At 37.2% G+C, this 20,629-nt stretch overlaps 1 pseudogene; it reads right to left on the minus strand.

Moving 5' to 3' along the window:
• Positions 1-3,342: 3,342 nt before the first annotated feature.
• The window catches only part of LOC134219014 (UDP-glucosyltransferase 2-like), a 74,021-nt pseudogene continuing 56,734 nt past the window's right edge, over positions 3,343-20,629 (minus strand).

Here is a 20,629-nt window from a genome sequence, read left to right on the forward strand (position 1 = left end):
TGTAGACTACACAAAGAAAGGTTCAAAATAAACTACGTCAATAAATTAAAATCCATCATCATCATCGAGGCGAACGTTATAGCTTATTAATGCCTCAATAAATAATAAAATAAAAATGATTCATAAAAATCATCCGTTGTTAAAAACTTCGTCAAGATACATGTGTTAACGGGTAAAAATTGCCGGGTAGCTGTTCAAAAGGCAGCTTTGACGTGTGAAATACATTGTCTCTTAAACTGTGTTAGCGTGACTGCACGTTTGATGTGTGAAGGCATCGAATTGAAAACATTTATACCTTTAAAAACAAAGAGTTTTGTGAAGCGCCATACAGAAAATAGGGTGTTCTCACATTATCCGCGTGTCTAGTATTATAACTATGAATATCACTTCCTCTTTCAATTCGATCACACAAATATCGAGGCAGTAAACCGTTTATTACTTTAAAAATGAACACCATAGTCAAGTACACTATTCTTTGCTTCACTGACAGCCATTGTAAGGCGTCCAACAGGAAAGTTGAGGAAGTGAATCTATCACATTTTAAAATCAAACGCATTATTTTATTTTGTAAGCGCTGCGCTGTTCATTGATTTCAAGGCGGCATACGACAGTATCGACCGCGTAGAGCTATGGAAAATTATGGACGAGAACAGCTTCCCTGGGAAGCTTACCAGACTGATCAAAGCAACTGTGTGAAGATTTCGGGCGAACATTCCAGTTCGTTCGAATCGCGCCGGGGACTAAGACAAGGTGATGGACTTTCGTGCCTGTTGTTCAACATTGCGCTAGAAGGTGTCATGCGGAGAGCCGGGTGTAACAGCCGGGGTACGATTTTCAACAGATCCAGTCAATTTATTTGTTTCGCGGATGACATGGACACAACTGTACACCCGCCTGAAACGTGAAGCAACAAAAGTTGGACTGGTGGTGAATGCGTCAAAGACAAAGTACATGCTGGTGGGCGGAACCGAGCGCGACAAGGCCCGCCTGGGAAGCAGTGTTACGATAGACGGGGATACCTTCGAGGTGGTCGAGGAATTCGTCTACCTCGGATCCTTGCTAACGGCTGATAACAATGTCAGTCGTGAAATACGAAGGCGCATCATCTGTGGAAGTCGGGCCTACTATGGGCTCCAGAAGAAACTGCGGTCAAAAAAGATTTGCCACCGCACCAAATGTGTCATGTACAAGACGCTAATAAGACCGGTTTTCCTCTACGGACATGAAACATGGACAATGCTCGAGGAGGACTTGCAAGCACTCGGAGTATTCGAGAGACGGGTGCTTAGGACCATCTTTGGCAGTGTGCAAGAAGACGGTGTGTGGCGGCGAAGAATGAACCACGCACTCGCCCAGCTCTACGGCGAACCCGGTATCCAGAAGGTAGCTAAAGCCGGAAGGGTACGATGGGCAGGGCATGTTGCAAGAATGCCGGACATCAACCCTGCAAAGATGGTGTTCGCTTCCGATCCGGCAGGTATGAGACGACGTGAAGCGCAGCGAGCGAGATGGGCAGACCAGGTGCAAAACGACTTGGCGAGCGTGGGGCGTATCCAAAGATGGAGAGATGCGGCCTCGAACCGTGTATTGTGGCGTCAAATTGTTGATTCAGTGTTATCGGTTTAGATGTAGACTAAATAGATGAAATGAATGGATGGCCCTCACTTGCCTCCAATCACCGGGAACAATGTTGTTCTCCAGTAACTGGTTGATCAAGCCCAATAAGTCTGAGATGTTTTTGGCCAAATTGAACCTAATTCTATCCATTCCGGGAGCGGGCAAGAGGGCAAGCGAGAATTCAATCATCGAAAAGGAGTGATCCATATCATCCCTGTCAGCAAAAATATCAGGTGACTCTTGCTTCACACTTACTTTGCTAAGTCGAGTATCCACCGCGACGAACTTTCACGATCTTCGTTAACGGGCGCGCGTTGCGCATTCTCCTCCCGACGGTCCACAGTGTTTTCCTTGAGGTCTCGCGTGATAAACCTTCAACAAAAATGCACCAATATCCACGTTTCTTCACTTTGACTAGTTTCGTGAACTGGATCTCGAGCGCGATGTGAAGTACGATCGAACCGTGTTTTAGAAATTCTTTAAACGCGGAGGATTTCTCGCGATAAAGCTGTGTACACTCGAGCTCCCACCATGGATTGTGGGGTTTTCTGCGAATTGAAGCTCCTCGCTTACAATACTTTGATGCTCTTTCATGAAATAAAAATCCTTGAAAATTTGGCGTATTCCTTTCATTGATTATGTTTTCAATGAGAACGGGAGAGAGTTAAATGTAAATATAGCGTGACTCCTCTCATCGAAATATATTTAGCTAATAAAAAAGAAGGAGAAGAGATGGGAAATCACAAGAGGGAGCTGAAGTGGATACCCTTGCGTTCACACTGCTGTGTCGCCGGCTAACGATTCTGGCAGCACACTGGACGGATGGTCACTAGAGTGATTCAAATTTTGACTTTTTCGCTCCCCTGTGCTTAAACGATTGTTTTTGCTATTTTAATAGTCCTCCCAAATTTTTAGCTGATTTGGATGTAATTTGGTTGTGCACGTGCCGTTTGAAGGTTATATGAAAATTACTATGAGAATTGCCACTTATGTAAAGGATCGTTTCGTGAAGCAGCCCAAAATCTATTTGATTATATTTAACGCATTGCCACCATAGAATAGATCCTAAGCTGAAAGTCACTTGTTGTTGCGAAGCAATCTGACTTTTGTGAGCAAAATTATAAAGAAAACAGAAATGCTCATTATTGATATTGATGTTATTCTTTTACGTGTTAAATTGAATTTCCCACAATTCAGTATTTCCCTAAAAACTTTTGTTGCAACAACGACGATATTTTCCCTTGTTAAATTTCCTGTGTTGCTAACGTATTCATATATTTTTAGAGCTTAATGAGCAATGATAGGGGACGGTTTTTCACAAAAGTTACTGTTTTCATAGTAATTTTCAAACTCAAACTGCTTGTGCTCAGTCAAATTATATCTGAATTAACTAAAATTTAGAACGATTATTAAAATGGCAAATGCAACGTCGCTAGTGGGCTAATTTGTGCCCATCCTCGGAATCTAGCCCCATAGAACGAATATGATTCGCTGCTTCCATCAATGGTGTTAGATTGTGTGGGTGGGCTCAAATTAGTCCACCAGTGACGTGTGGGAAGCTCTTGTTGACAAAGACAATGACATAAATATCTAAATCTCCCTAATTTCCACGCATATTGAAATATCACCTATTTTCCATCATTTTTCGTGAGGTCATCTCAATATTTTATGAATCATAAAGCCAGAAAAGCCAAATACAAATCGCGTAAAAAGCGACCCTGTGTATCCCTTACTATAAACAAATAACAATTAGGATTTTCAATTTTCATTTTTTAGTAGGTATTGGAAGCACAACAGTTCTTAATAGGTAGTACGATAAACAGACTATGTAAAAATCTCTCCAAAACCGACTAATTAAAATCAAATTTCATCTGATTGCTTAAATGCGGGTGTTTTCATTAATCAACCAACTAAACAAGTTTTTTCTTCTTGTTAACCGAAGATCGAAAACCTTCAAGAACATTTTTGAAAATGTACACGTTCATAACAACAACTATCATCACGATTGACATCATCACAGCATAAACATCCAGGAGGTGGTACTGCAGCAGTAGAGCTCCATGGCAGGCGACCGCAGATGGGTGCTCCCCGATGTCGATGCGTACTCGTCCAAAACACGGCCGTCTCTTTCGCAGTTCAGCTTGTCCCGGAATCGCTCCGATACCAGCTCCGCGTTTCTGGAATACGATGGATCGTTTAAGCCCGTTTGATTGCTTGCTCGAGGGACTGTTCAGTAATAGCATCGTATTCCAGCAGCACAGCATATCCGCCCCGAACGGCTTTCTCGATGTTCGTGGGCTGGTCACCGAAGATCGGAATTCAACAACGGTTTGCCGTGATATAGCGCTTCAGTATACCGAAAGACCGCCATGAGTGATGAACAGTTTACATTGCGATGGGCGAGAATATCGTTCTGTGGCATCCAGGCTTTGATCATCAAGTTGGATGGTTGATTTAACATGGTTTCATCTTCAAACTTCCACAGAACGTGTTGCTTGAGTTTGGAGAAACCTTCAGAAAAATATTCCGTTTCTCTTCTGGAAGGTGAGTAGATTTGATGTTGGATCCCATGCAAAAATAAATGACACCGTCACTAGCCTCATCCAAATATCTTTGAAGATCCTGTAAAAGTAATTAATTTTAAACGCTTTTATGTTATCTATTTTTGAGTACTCACTTGTGGTAAAGGCTTCGCCTCTTGAATCTGAATACCTGCGGCTTCTATCATATTTGGCGGCAATGGTCTTGGATTGCCCAAGCTAAAATGTTGATTTACGAAGACAAGCGAGACATTTTGCATCTGCTGCTCGAAAGTCATCTTGGCGTTGGGAAATCCAGCTTCATACAACTGCTTCTGCACGGTAGATATCGCCATTCATAGTACATTCTGTCAAAAAGGTATAATAGTATTAAAGAATCGTTGCCAGAATGACATCTCGTCTGTGTAGCTTAGTAGAAAGTGAGATACGTGTGACGATGGAGCTGGCGTTCCACCAAGCTGTTGGTCCACATGGAACTTCCTAAGGTAGCAAACGTGATAAGTGGGGCGTCAAGTTGCAAATCCATACAGTGCTTCCGTTATAAAGGTCTGCACCAGTACGACATCGAACTTTTCATCCGAGTTGAGCAGCTTGATACATTCGGATGTTTCAGAACGAATCCACACATTCCAGTGGCAACATTTCGTACAAAATGTTCAACATGTGAAAGGGTGCAGTGAACCAACTCGAGCTTCTGTCCACATGTTCTCATCGTATTCTTCCTCCTCTTCTACGGTCAGTTCGATGTCGTGATAGTTGCTGGGCGGGTTCTTCAGTGGAACGAGCTGATGACTGTGACATCGTGCCCGGCTGACACGCTTTCATGTAACCGGCCGATGTAGAAATGTGATTTTCCTCCTGCGGTAGTACGCAAAATTTTAGCCCTTCGGATGACCACTAAAGCAGGAGAATGGTTGCTGTTATGTTGATTAGTGCCATGTTCGATCGACGAGAAGGAAGAACGAAAGCTTGTCGGTGTTTATTTATTACCGGCAAACATCCTAGCGGCAAACGCGGCAAACGGAGTAAAGACACGGGAAAAAATCAAAAATTATTTTTACCATTTTTCAAATGTACTCATTTTACCTATGACACTCATTTTAATAAAGCTAAGAATATACCCATGTAAATGTACACTCAGAAATACAAAAACCTATAATAGTATAACAACAAATCTATTTAAGTTTATCGAAGTTTATTCACATATTTAAAAGTAATCTATTCAAAATTATAATCTAATCTACCATCATGTGCAATACTATTTTACTAATGCATTAATCGCCTTGTAATATTTGTTGAAGTCATATTTTTATCCATGTGCCAAACTATAGATAGTAGAATCTATAGATGAGCGAAAGCATGGCTGAGTCGATTTTTTGCCCGTGCACACTACATATAATCACAGTCCTAGGGTCTGTTCACAAATTACGTAACGCGTTTGGGGGAGGGGAGGTCTACTGCGTTATGCTTTGTTACACTAATAGGTGGGGAGTCACTAAGTGTTACGCGTAACACGAATGAAAATATAATATTTTGAACGACTGAAGCAATTGGGTTGTTTAGCAAAAGAAAAATATGAGGTTTTTATAGTTTAACATAAAGAGCATGCTTTTCTGATCTCCAACGTATTTTATTTTTTGTAAACCTTTTATTTACATTTATACACAGCAAACAATAAGCCATTTCAATCGATAGAATGACACTAACATTCATAGAATGACAGTTAGCCCATCAGCATAAGAACAAATTTTAGTCCCATATAAATTTAAAAGCCAATTTAAAAATAGTTCGGGGCTCCAAAAATTCTGAAAATTGAGTTAGGCTCAGTTTTTTATGCATATTCAGAATATGAAAACATATATACCCTAAACAACCCAATTGCTGACATATGCTGATCAAGACGACGAAACCGAATCCATCTTCATTATTTTTATATATATTGCTGCATATTAGTCTTTGTAGATTTTGACTTTTATCTCAAAGCATGTAAATTTTATGTAAATTTTTCGAACTTTTTAAAGCAACATGAACAAATCAGTACATAGCAAGACTGATTTGCGTAAAAATACCAAACAGATATTGTATTTTTCAGCAGAAATGTCCAACTAAACTATGATTGCAACAATTTCCCAATGAAAATTAGCATGATTTTAATTGAAAGAGTATTTTTATCAATTTTGTGAGTCAATGTTCCTAAAAAGCCTACCTGGTAGAATCCAGCAATGATAAATTCTAGACCCCACAAACGTTTTTCACCAGAACTTATACCATAATCTGGTAGAAGAAAGCTCGAATATTTTTTCATAGAATTTTTTTCTCATGTGTTTTTTAAAAGTTGGAATTCACCGGACTTTGAAAGGAAATTAAACTCTGTTTTTTAAATATTTGCATAAGAGCTGAAAATCGTCGAGAAATCTTTGATGGAGCTTTCAAGATTTGTAAGCAATATTGAATTCCATGACCCATAAGAAACGGACAAATATTCCCAACAGGCTATTCGGCTTTCGGACATCCTATCCTATCATTTACAACTAGCGCAATGTTATCTTTTTTTTCAGATGTCAGAGAATAATATTTCTTTACCAGTTTGGTGTTTGATCATGTATTAAGAATGTCTGTTGCTATACCTAGGGTGTTCATACAAAAACTCTTATGCGGGACAAAATAGAAAAAAATCTGCCTCAACATTTTCACAGTTACGCGTTACATGGGGGGAGGAGTATAAAAATGTTACTTTTTTACAGGGGGAGGGTGAAAAACTCCGATTTTTGCGTTACGTAATTTGTGAACAAACCCTTAACGTTTCCATTGAAATCGTGACGTCATGCTCGTTTGGAACACGTTTGACAGTTCGTTTGGAGACAGAGGATTTATCTTCGCTCATCTATATATCCACTATCTATACTGCAAACATTTTCTTATTTTCGGTACCTAATCGTTTTCAGCAAAATTGTCAATCGTAGTCAGCGGCATCGGACGGTTTGTTTTTGCTCACACAGAAATTTTCCTTCAAAAATGATCAAATATTTAGGAAACTTTTTCATTTGAATCATTGCATTGGCGAACAAAACTATGCTTGAAGATTGAAAGCTCAAAAATTGAAGCGGAGTGGCGACTGGCGAGCTTTAAGAGGCAATTTTACAGTTGATTCTCCTGTAGCGTTTGGACATCAACAATCAGCGAACAAGGAACAAGTCCCGTGATTTCCAGCAGTATGGAGTCAATTTGGACATCCGAAGTTTTTGCAACGACAATAGGCAGATTTGGCTAATACAATCCAATTTATTAATTCTCTTTCTTCCTATGTAGGCTTTTGTCTACCCTTTCACATATTCATGAATCGAATTTAACCTCGGGTTTCACGGAAACACGGTTAATGTTATAAACAAACGTGACATTGTAGTAAACGTCGATTAGAACTCGCAAGTGCCGTAATGATAGCAGGGCCATGCTAGTAATAAGGCATGTTTGAACTATTGAAGTTTAATTCTATTGATTTACTCACAACAGATTGCATTCCACTATGAATGCTATCTTATTGAAAACTGATCCAGATCTAAATAGAAAATATAGTTGTGTTACATTGGATATTTATTATATCATCCAATTTTCTTTACGGAGGTTTTTAGGTCAATGAATATTTTAGGACAAAACTGAAAGTTTTAAGTGGAACGTCTTTACGTATCGTAAAAATACAAGTATTTCCACTTGGTTGTTTTTTATAAATGCGGGCTTCGGACTTAACTTTACAAGTCGTTTTGCTAAACGTAATAATTCGTGTAATAACTATGTTTATTATATTCATTATTTTTATTTTGGTCAACAAACGTATCATGATAAAATATTCTATTTCTTTCAGAATATTTACAATATACTCGTTGAATACTTTCATAACCATTCACATTCATTTACATTCAATTCGTTATACTTTGTGAATACAAACAATCTCTTTAATATTTATTTATTCTATCAATCATACAGTGAACCCTATCCTGCTCATTGTGTTCCCTCACCAATGTAGGTCCTGGCTCTCATTGCTTTCTTTCATATACTCGATGGTCTCTTCAGTGGAGTAATGAGATTTCAGACTCTAGGCTGTGTGATGATGTAAAGAGTTTAAATGTGAATACACCTACTATATTCCCAGTAGAAATTAGATGTGTAATGCATATTAGGTAATATGGCGGTGAAGAAGTTTTAAATGCATTTGTTTATTCAATATTTCAGTTAATCCATAATAGTGTTTTTCATCATCCATCATATTCTAAAACTATTCAACATTCATTTCCATTTATTCGAATTATTATCCATTATTATCACCAATTAATTCGTTTAATATACCATATTATCAATTATCATTTACTACATTATAGCATCATGGATCGGACCTACAATCAAACTCATAACCTTTGGACTAGCTAGCAGGCATTCGCTCGCATGGCTATTGAAGATATTATATTCATTATATTCACGTTATTTTATGATAATAATCATGGTAATGATAATGATTACAGGTTTATCCATCATTAAATGTTTTATAATAATATAGGTACCGAATTCTGTATAAAAAAAACTAACCCTGCCATAGAAAAAAACAGCTTAACAAAACCTTTTCATTTTCAAAATCGGGCCAAGCAAATATTTGAAGTAGAGGACTAATCAATGAAGTTGTGCATAAAAACATTCGGTTCGTGTACGATATTAATGATTTTCTTATAGTATGCTGAATTAACTAAATCAAAACATCATGCCAGATCGTCTCTCATACCGAATTCAACTTCCTTCAACAGGTTCCTACAGTTTTTCAAGCTGTATTATAAGTGTAATTCATTTTTCATCCTAGTATTCGATTCCAGAAATGCTGCTTTTGTATTTAAGGAGAGTACGTTATACCTCCCCCATGCTTTGTTTGCATATTCCAGCAAAGTTAATAAGAGAGCGCCACATGCAACTCCACCTGTTTCAACGATTCCTTGTATTAAAACGCATGAATAAACTGAATATTGTTTTTCCATCAACAGTGAAAGAATAGAATGTTTTAAATTATTCTTTTCAATACATTTAATTGGATGTTTACAAAGCAGCATGTTGTAATAAGGAAGCTCAATCTGCTTAGCTATTCAAAGAGCCGTACGACTAGTGAGAATTAGACCAGGAAGAGTAGTTAACATATACCAAACATACTAATTTCATAAAAATAAATACAAACCCAGGATTGTCTATATTGCTTACACTATACTTCAACAATTCATGCATTCTGTAGCTTTATATATTTTCTGATCCATTGCTTGTTTCGGTATGAGGAATATTCTTAATATTTTTAATATATGTTTTTTTTTATTTTTATTTTCATCATATAGTCTATGAATCCCGTCCATTACAGTTGTCCATATATCCTACTTATCTATTATATATTGTGTACCGCCGTCGGGGATGACAATGGGTGTGGGGGTGAGAATGGGTCTTCGCTCTCACCGGCAGCCTGGAGGTCGTAGAGCAAAATCGTTCAAAACGGGTTTTTTATATTTTAGATACATTCAATCCTTTCTAAGTAGTTGAAACAGTGACCCATTCTCAGCCCCATTTGACCCATTGTCACCCCCGACGCAATATTTCATTGATCAAATTTTCTCCATATAAATTTATATCCCATGGTGTGCTTCCTGCTTATATTTTTATGCTACGGTTTAAAAAAGGAACTCATCATCTTCGAATTTGCAATCCTAGGCCTTGCAAACAAGGCACGACATAATACTTATTATATTCATTGTAAACATTGTTTTTTTCTAATTCTATAATATTGTTTATATTTGATATATTTCTTAAATTAGTATTGGCGAACAGCAGCTTTACATGATTGTATGCTAGGTCTCTATTTCATTTATTCTTTACATGCATGAATTTCCTTACAATATTACTGTTGATTATAAATATATGCAATGGGGTTGGGAGGGTGCATCAGGGCATCAATGAAATTACAACTGACAATGAAGTGGTAGCCAATCGGAGTCAAGGAAGGAAAGTATTAGTCGTTCGCGTCTATTACTTTTATCTCCAACAGTTGTCAACCAGTTGACGCGCCCTTCTTCAAACAACCATCCCGTGGAAAGCTTGATGAGTTTGCATTTCATTATTATATTTGTTGGATCATTCTGCTGGAAGGAATTCTCATTTTCCCGTGGGTTTCGTGAAGTGTCAGTGGTGCAATTTATCACAATGCCGCTGAATTGATTCTTTTGTTTGTATTTTCTCTGCTCCTCTTCGCCTATGACGGTGTCTTTCAGTCAGTAAGACAAAGCAGGAGATTAACTTACTCGGTTTGCCAACAGCGGGCTGAAGCTGATGATCTGCCAAATTTCCTGTCACTGTCTTTCAAGTGATAGTATTCACCCATGCATTTATATATGGCCGTCGCATTCACGCAGCAGCGAGTGAACTGAATGGACTGTCACTGCGGAGCTGCGTGTCAATGAGAAGAGAGGTCTTTTGTTTACTCTTTCTTTGATTGTTGCTGCTAACCATTTTCAGTTTTCACTTTTAGGAAGTGAGTGAAGAGGATATGTATCAATTTCACAAATTTCAGTCACTGAGATTGATAATTGCACCACTGGTAAGTGTCTCTTACGAGGTCCACCCCCATTTTGGCCCTTCATACAGCAGTATGTTGAATTCAGAATGATATTGAAATTTGACCTTACTGTCAAGTGGAACCGCATGCAAGACAGACTCAGCCAGGATGGTGGCTAACTACATACATACATACTAATCGTTTTCAGCAAAATTGGCTGAATACGGATCTGTTTCAGCATTATTAACTGCCACCAGATCAACAATAATATTCGCGGTAATAAAATAATAGGAATTATCTAAAACTCTAAAACCGGTATATAAGAAAGTTTTGAAAACGCAAGTTGAGGTAAGTTCAAAAATGGGTTTCTTCGAATATATCGCCTAATGTGCTTTGATTTTAGAAAAGATGACACTTCCGGAACGTTCATTCCAAAACTTTTCGCTGGATCCGTAAGAGTCAACTATAAAGGTGTTATGCTGATAGTCACCCACGGAAAGACGAGGAAACATCCTACGCCATCCAAAAATGACGTGGAGCTGTCGGATAATTGGATTTCGATGCCAGAAGATGAATCTGCGGCGCTCTGACCAACAAAATATAAATTAGTCGTTTGTTTTGTGGCGCTGGTTTCTCGGTTGCTCATATTGCATCAGCATATTTTTTTAACACATTTAAAGTAACCGTTTATCTTGTTGCTAGTATAATTGTTGGGCTGGCCATGTACTTTCGTATACCCCATTGAAGAATAAAATTTTTGAAACAAATGTTTTCCGGCTGTCTGTTATTTTGGTAAACAGTTGAAAATTCTAAACAAAAATAAAATTGAGTTTCAAATACTATTTTCGATATTATCGCTTTATACTATTGCCTTATATATGAAAGTTATACTAACCGAGTATAGCCTGAACATATACGAAGACAGGGGTCAACCAGGCGAATAGCGATTTAGAATGACTTCAAATCTATTTAGTATAGATTTTTCTCAGAGTGTAGAGGTTGGAAAAGTTATGTCTATTTGAAGCTTTGTGCACCTCAAAAGAAAATATTATGCCTTCAAATATTAATAAGATATGAATATTCCTTTGGATTTGTTAAAGGCATCACGATCTTATTTGTCATTGAGTCTCATTAGTCTCATTTTGAATCATTAACGGATTCGATATGGATTTTTCTCTCTTTATTTTTAACATGTATTTTAACATGTAAACTGATACATTTTTGAAGCAGTATATCTAAACCACGAAAAAGTAGAAATATGCGGATTTTTCTCTTTAGATCTTAGGTCTTCAAGTTTTCATTGACTCCAGATTTTGATGATCTTCAAAACAACAAAGCGTTTTTGGGCCTCAATCCTAATTTAAAGCTGGAAATGCTGCTAGAAATATAATTACTATTTTTTAAATACATTGTTATACCAGAACATCAACGGTATTCTAAATGATTCTTGAGTTCAGATCTTGGAGCTAACATTTAATGTTAATGTAAATTTATTTCAACTCGATTTTCAAGCTCGAGCTTTAAGCTGAATATGTATCATACATATGATCAAGAACTTCTTTCAATGCTTTTACCAGCAAATCTGGCGAATCTATTCAGCTGTTTTGACGTGCCTGCACAACTACTTTACAGCATGTTACACAACATTTTCTCAATCTTTACTAAACCTTTAGTAATATAATTCCTTCAATGGCGCTTATTCAGGTTTTGAATCTTTAAATAAGTTTTATACAGCCACTGAATTCAATTTGATTAAATATTATTTGAGAGAGAGTTAATTTCGGAGCTTATTTTTGTTTTGACGTAGGACTTACGTCTCTCTTTACTATACCGGGTGTCTTTTCAAAATATTCAAATCGACCGCGTTACGCTGTGTTGAACGATTTTAAACGTTAATAGCGTTTGTCGCAGTGGACATCTGCGGTAAGCCCCTCAATCGACAGATTTCAAGTAGCCTTTCATGTCCATGTTTTATAAGACCCGAAAAACTTGTTTCAATAGGCATGAAACTGTTTTCAATGAAAAACATTGAGATCAAGGAACCTATAAATATGGGTACCACATCAGAAACAATTCAGAGCCATAAATCAACAAGCTTGAACAATTGTTATAAAAGCGATGAGTTGAACAATAAAGCAGGTTTAAGAGTTGTTTAATAAATGTTATACTGATTGAAATCACTGCATCAGTTCCCTGTTTTTGTTATTTGAATAAAGCATCGAATAAAGTTTCAAATGTTGCCCTAAAATTTCCCTGGCAGTTGAAGTGCAGTTGTATTATTCACTGTAAATATTCTTTATTCCCAAAATAAATCCTATTTTGTAATCAGTTGATATTGAATAACATGTTCATGTGATGCTTAAACATTTTTAGAATTTGTTATTCAACAGCGCTGTTGTACAATTACAATGATAATGTGTCTTATATTAGATTAGACCTTGAACCAAACATGTTGATTAATTGTGAAATGGTTTGCTGTATGATAACTGTTAAAATAACTTACTTATTCATTTATAGTGATGTTCTTTCAAATGTTGTTTAACACAACATAATTGCTGTTGATTCATCATTATTGACAAAATCAATTATGTCGTATCTGGCTGTGCGGATGTCACTGTGCATTGAATTTTGTAAAATCGGACAAATCTTTCAAAAAGTTTAAAAGAGTGGTACATATCACCGAAAATTAAAGCGAGTTGTTGTGAGGACGCTACAAATACAACACAAAACGATGGAAAATGCAGCGACATTGGCAAAACTCAAAGCTGTACCAGATCGCTACCGGATCCAGCTTGGTTTGTAATACTATAAATTGTCCTAAAAAGCTAATTTCGAACCAAATAACGCGAGACAATACATCGATACTATCAATATAAAAACAAATTTAAACCTTCTCGAAATTCAATCGTGAGGGCCCTTTAGTGATGGGTCTCAGTACTTTGCGAAAAGGCGTAATTGTCAATCCGAGAATCGAGTTCGATTCTCGGTCCGGTCTTGGATGTTTTCGGAAACATTCTCGACTCCCTGGGCTGGTCATCCATTGTACTTGCAACGCAATATACATATTCATGCAATGGCGGGCATAGAAAAGCTTTCAAGTAATAACTGAGGAAATGGTAATAGAATACACCGATTCTGTTTTCACAGTTTTTTTTACGGCCGTGTAAAAAAATTCCATCAAATATTGCAAAGTTGCTCCATTTTGCATAGATTTGTCGAGAAATCATAAAACATTTTAACATGGATTTTCAAATTTTGAACTGAAAACTTTTTTACACGAACGCATCCCCGTGTAAAAAAATCGGAATGTAGTTGAAAAGCAGGCTAAGTTCCAGTTGGAATGTAGAGCCATTGAAGAAGAAGAAGAAAAGAAGGCCCTGTGCATGAATTTTCAATTACCTCAAAAGACTGCCGGCCTCGATTGTCTCCACAAGAATGCGTGTTGAACTTAAATCTATAGTTAAAAAAACACCTTAATAAAGAATAAAAAAACACAACAAGAATGAAATCTACAATAAATTAACTTTTGATACTTTTCCTCATTTTTTTTTTTGATTACTGCACGCACTGTTTTTGTTGATGTTTAGACAGTGATGGGCAGCAGATGCGCGCACGGATTAACTATTTGAAGCAGGTTGTTTCAGAATTCATTATTCAACGATTCTTAAACTGCAATCAGCAACTCTTCGATGCTTATTTGAATTTGTATAAACGTTGCTGTGCAAACGTTTTCAACAATATTGTTCCATGTACATTCTATTTAATAAACATTTCAAATTTGTTTATTCAATGTTTATATAAATTGTTCAATTTGGTATTAGATATTATAACTACATTTAACATGGTCGATTTATATGACCTTGCATGGAGCAGCGGAAGAGCAGGCGGATGTCAATCGAAGGGTCCTGAATTCGAGCCTCACATCGTTCGAGATTGTGAATGCTGTAACATTTCTAGTCGTCATTCTATAAACTAATTGTTGAAAATCGATAGTTCATGAAAGCCATAAAATAATATCAAGATAAAAATTATCCGTAAGAATTAGTCCTCTTTTAACATTTTATAAAAAATGCTTGTTGAAACTTGTAATAAGCTTTATTTGAGATATTCTTACAACAATTGAGATGTAGTATAGCCACCAAACCAACGTTATTTCTCAAACTAATGTTGAATAATAGTTTCCTCCTTTTCTTCTATATTATACAATCAACAGTATATCAACAGCCTTATTTGTAAAAAATTGAACAAACGCTTTATTAGTTCGGAGTATGCAGCATAACAAGCGTTAATTAATGTTGTTGTAGCTCTTTTATGTTTTTGCAGTTGAACAAGCGAGGCAAGGTGATAGCTTAAACATTTATTTCAACATGCTTATAGAACTACTGTTGTTAGAATAGATTCTCCATTTTTGGGCGAACAAAGTTGGTATAGTAGTATCAAATGCAATAAATCAATCTTAATTAAACATACAGCTGAATAGCGTAGCTGTAAGAGATTTCTTCAAACAACAATTGTTTCTTGGGTAATTCTTGCATCATTCCATTACCACGTTCTGATTGGTGAGACACCGCGAATGAGCAGCCGCTGGGTCTGCCGAGCCATAAAATAGCGCAACGCAATTTTTTCTTCTTATTCTGACCGGGACAAGCGAAGCAACCACATCATCGTGAACAGCACTCACACCATTTCGCAGGGAATGAAGTCATCAAGCCACCATCATCAGCCGAAACCTAGCCAGTACAGCAGCAGTCCACCCTATACAGACCCGACTCCAGCAATGCTGAGCAGATACCACAGCAGCACAGAGTCGAGCCGAGACCGGCCGGCATCGTGATGAGCCGAGACAGGCTGAAGAAAAGCCACATGATGCAGCATGTATGTCCAAAAAACAAACGGTTCTTCAGAGAGCCAATGATAGAAATCAATATCAAAGCATTCAATTCCCTTCGGGATAGAAATTGCAGGGTTGTTACGGAGTCCTGAAATATTTTTCGCGTCAAATCCGCGCCGACTAAAATCAAATCCGCGCCATTTCCGCGCGACATGAAATCCATTCCGCGCCAAATTCGCGTGACAGAAAACTAAATTTTAAGCAAATACACGTTAAATATCAATGTTAAATATTACGCTAAACATTACAACAATTTAGTGAACGTCGTTTTCGAGTTCGTTTTATAATATTACTGATTTTAAGTATATGTTTAACTTCAACGTTACACATGTTTGTACAAAATTGAAAATAGGATTAAGAAAAAAGTAGTTGATATAACAACTCATCTAGATGGTCCTTCTTGGAATTTCTGAAGAAGTCGCTCCAAAATTGTCTGCTGGTGTTTCTCCGAGAACATCTGAAATTTCCCATTCTTAAAGGTTCCCCGAAATTTATGCGGAAATTCATTTTTCATAAATTTTTGAATTCTCAAAACAACATGCAGGAAATTTTCGGAAACTGTATGGACACCCTAATAAATTCCTACAGAGATCGCGGAAATTATAACAGAAATTGGTTGGGTACTACCTGCTGAAAAACTTCGAAAAATCTGTTGTTAAATTTCGGGATTTTCACAGAATTGTGATCATAGCTAAATAAACTTCAGAGAAAACGCATCGTGAATTCTTGCGGGAATTTCTCATAACATTTGTTTAATCAATGCTCAAGAGTTTAACCATGGAATTCAAACAGTTTGTTAATATCCGAAAATTGATGTTAGTAAATAACTACAAGATTAATTTTGTTCTCGAAAACATTTGCTAACGAGAATAAAGCCCATTTAGATGGACATAAACTAATTTTCAAATAAACGTCCTTAGATATAGAATTTCATTTGTTCGAATACATCTAAAACTAAATCCGCACAAAGTCCTAAAATCGTTAAGTAAATCCGCGCCGAATCCAGAAAACCGCAAAATCCGCGAAAACCGCGAAATCCTGTAGTCAACAACCCTGAAATTTTGCTTGGTTGCCAGTCAATATTCTGAGATAAAATTTGCCGTGATTTTCATAAATAGCGTTAAAACTAACGTGGATAATTTTTTGACTTAACCGCGAAGGGACGAAGGACTTCCTTGACCACCTTTAAAGATTCATAAGATGTTCAAATCTTTCACATAATCTTATTTGGATAAAAACCACCGATAAGCTCAAACATTAATAAACTATCAATCGTTTTTTCATCAAATGTTGATTTTTGGCATTGTTTGATACTGACCGCACGACGAACGTGACTGAATGATCGTCCCATGTTATAAATTCTAAATCTTATCACCCAAATCCCATGTCCGTGTTTCCTTCCTTCTACTACTAACAATTTGTCTCAGAAAAGAACACCTACTTCCCACCTGAACTGCAATTCTAAGCTCGCTTGCCCGTATTGGCTGTATCAAGCGAAAAGTCCTGTTAGAAATAGACGCCAGCAGCGAGCAACAAGCGTAAAAGAAGAAGCCCTTCTCGAACGCGTTGATGATGAGCTGGCTGACAAATAAGCGGGATACAAGACACTGCTGATTGGCCCAATTTGGGAAGCAGAGAAGATTCAAATTAAGTAGTATAAAGAAAAGTGCATTCGCTCGCAGAGCATTCAGTCTTTTATATTATCAATTCGATGCAAATCCGAATTATAGCCGCTAACGAAGTTGGATTTTTCTCTAATTTATACGTTAAACCTAACTTCAGGTGGTGTGCTGTTTCATTTGGCGATGTGCTATACAGCCACTACTTAAATTAGGTTTAACGTATGGATTGTGAGAAAAATCCATTTTGATAGCGGCTATAATTCGGTTTTCTACTGAATTTATAATACCATCACTAGAAATTCGCGGTTATTTGAAAGAGTCGTTTTCTTACTTTTTTGCACTTATTCTACGTTTAGACAAGGCAAGTGTTGAGCAAGTCTGAATCGAACGCGAACTGAACTTAAACACCTTAATTCAATTCACTTGAACGAAAAGAAAGTTGAACATATTTCACTTTTGGCATTCAATTGAATTCAACTGAGTTGTTCAATTCGCTTGCCCTGTCAAAACGTAGCATTAGCCAGAAACAGGCTTTTTCAAGGCTCTAACACTCAGAAATAAATGTATCTAAATACACGGATAAAATGAAAAAAGCTAGTTAGCTTACTATATATTCCTTCTAAAGCTTTTTCAAATTATAATTATAATAAGGATTATTAATAAATTTAGCATCAGCATGCTTTTTAAGCATTAGGATTTTCTGAAAAGTAAACTTTTGAATGCTTAATGGCTCGCTTTATTACTCTTCAGACTTGAAAACATTCATTATCTGAGCGTTCAGCGAGGTAGGTCTAGTTGCGCCATTTCATATTTATTTTCAGGTTGTTCCAGCTTATAGTCGAATTATTGGCGTCATCTTGCTCAACAGTCTGGCTCTGCGCAGTCGGAAAGACTACGACAAATTAAACCAGCACCAAAAAGCAGATTCTTTTTCGCACTTTTTGTTCCAGTTGCGAATGACGAATTTCCCACGAGGAACTACACAATTTTTCTATCAAAAAAACGCATATCCCTCAAAAAGGATGGAATATAACTTGTGCAGGTTTGTCTTTTTGCAGGATTTATCATCGTTTTCGGGACTTTTCAGAAAAACTTCTTGTTTTTTTCCTGTTTCCCTCGTGTTTCCCATATGCACAAAGCCAGTACCTCGTTACAACTAGTTCGCGAAAAGGATGGAAAGAATCATCCGTAATTACCCCCGCTCTTGATGATTATTCCAATCAAATGAACTCACACTTGCCGTTGCTCTTTACATTTTAATCGACAGGTTAATCCTCGATTTAATCGATGTTTCATTCCTATCAAATCCCGTCTTGTAGAACATTTATTTTTACCGTCGTGATGTGAGTCACAGTTTGTTTTTTTGTGTTTGATTTAGATGCAAACAACAAACACACCGTTGCCTAAAATCATAGCAAGAAAGCCTTCCAATGATTAAATGAAATATATTCCTCAATAAATTAAATCAAAAATAATCCTAGTAATGAGTGGATAGACCGAATATGGTTTGCTAAATTTTAATCTATTAAGCTTTTATATTTTTATCCGTGTGGGTTAAAGTCATACTAATTGGCTATCAGTTTTCCAGCAGGCATAATGCCGCCAGCTTGCCTGCGGTTAGTCTCGATTTGACGTGTCTGGAGGTCAACTGCACACATTCGATAATTTTGATCAATGTGGTATATAAGAGGCTTACTGAATCAGCACCTTCTTGCCAACGATTGTCAAATCTCAGCGGTGATGGTGACTCAGCATCAAATCGACTGTTCCACCGAGCAACTTAACTAACCTCAGACTATTCACTCTAGTTGACCCCAAATTGGTTTAGCTTGAACAATACGGAGATAGTAAAATTCAACTTATAAGCGCATGGTATAACTTTCAGTATGAGAGAATGAATAAAAGCGTTTTAATGATTTTAGTTTTAATTTGGATCTGTCAAGAAACGGTATGTAAATAAAAAATCTATATTTTAAATAAAGTTTAGGTTAAACATATTAGATTTTATTGCAGTAGAATATATAAAACTGAGTATAATATATATATTTAACTAGTTGCAGCAGCAAATTTGTAAAGGTGTCCACGCTCGGTATGCGAGATCTTGTCTTTCAAACCCTCAGTCGACCAGATAGCGTAACCAATGGCACGTATGATGTTCCGGCGGAGCGATTGGCCATCCTATGATCGGCCAGGACTCCTCCATCTTTTCTTGGTGCAGATCAATAAGTCACTGATGACATCGTTCCACCAGCTGAGTAAATCGTTCCAGATACGGTATTACAGCCACCGATGCTCCAGAAAATTTGTCGTACACTAGATCGCTCTCACTACGAACTATCTCCGTCGAGAATAGCGCATTACCGTGGCAGTTTTCAGCTGGGTTCCGCTTTGGTTCTGCTCCAGTGCGATCCAATTTGAGAGAACCATATATGTTTGCGCTTCTTTGTGCCTTTCCACCAACAGTTAGTTCCGCCCGCTCTTTGAACATAGAACATCATTGAACATCTGACACTTGATGGACACAGGTGCTGATTTTGGCCTGAGATATATTAGCATCTACAGGTTGATGACGGTGGAACTTCTCGTTTTGGTTGAATGTCTGCAGCTACATCAAAACGATCATTTTAGACCAATAACTTCGATTTCCTCCTATTTTATTTTTATTTCGCAAATTGCGATGAGTGATGTTTGTCCAAAAGCCTGTAAAAAAATTACCCAAGTTTAATGTACTCATAAATATGTTTATCAGTTTTAAAGAACTACACAACGCTTAAAATATGAATCGCCATGTTGCAGGTTTTTGCGTTTTCAGCTTGAAACGCGTATCATCACACTTGAGCAAATCTTAGTTATACAACTGTAAATATTTCAGCACACCAGCTAGTATCGGTTTTCCGCGAGCGTAATGGCCGCCAACATGCGGTTAGTCTCCTGGATTGACGTTTCGAGGTCACTGCACCCACCATTCGAGCATTTTGATCAATGCGGTATAAGAAGGTTGAATTCACTGAATATGCACCTTCTTATATGACAGCATTGGTCAGAATGCTCGAACGTGATGCAGTTACAAACGATAAGCAACTTCCGCAAACAGCTTACGCAAATACTTCATAACAGATGACTAATTTGATAGTATAAATTTATCCAGTTTTCCGCGAGCAGTAATGGCCGCCAGCTTACATGCAGGTCAGTCTCGATTTGACGTTTCTGAGGTCAAATGCCCACCGCTCCGAGCATTTGACCAATGTTCCATATAAGAAGGTGCTGATTCGGTGAATTCAAGCCTTCTTATAACGATGATCAAAATGCTCGAATGATAGTGCAGTTGACATCAAACGTCTGACAAGACGGCCATTTCGACATGAAAACTGAATATCAGCAATACGTAACC

This window comes from Armigeres subalbatus, chromosome 1, assembly GCF_024139115.2.
Source record: "Armigeres subalbatus isolate Guangzhou_Male chromosome 1, GZ_Asu_2, whole genome shotgun sequence".
Classification (NCBI taxonomy): Eukaryota; Metazoa; Arthropoda; class Insecta; order Diptera; family Culicidae; genus Armigeres; species Armigeres subalbatus.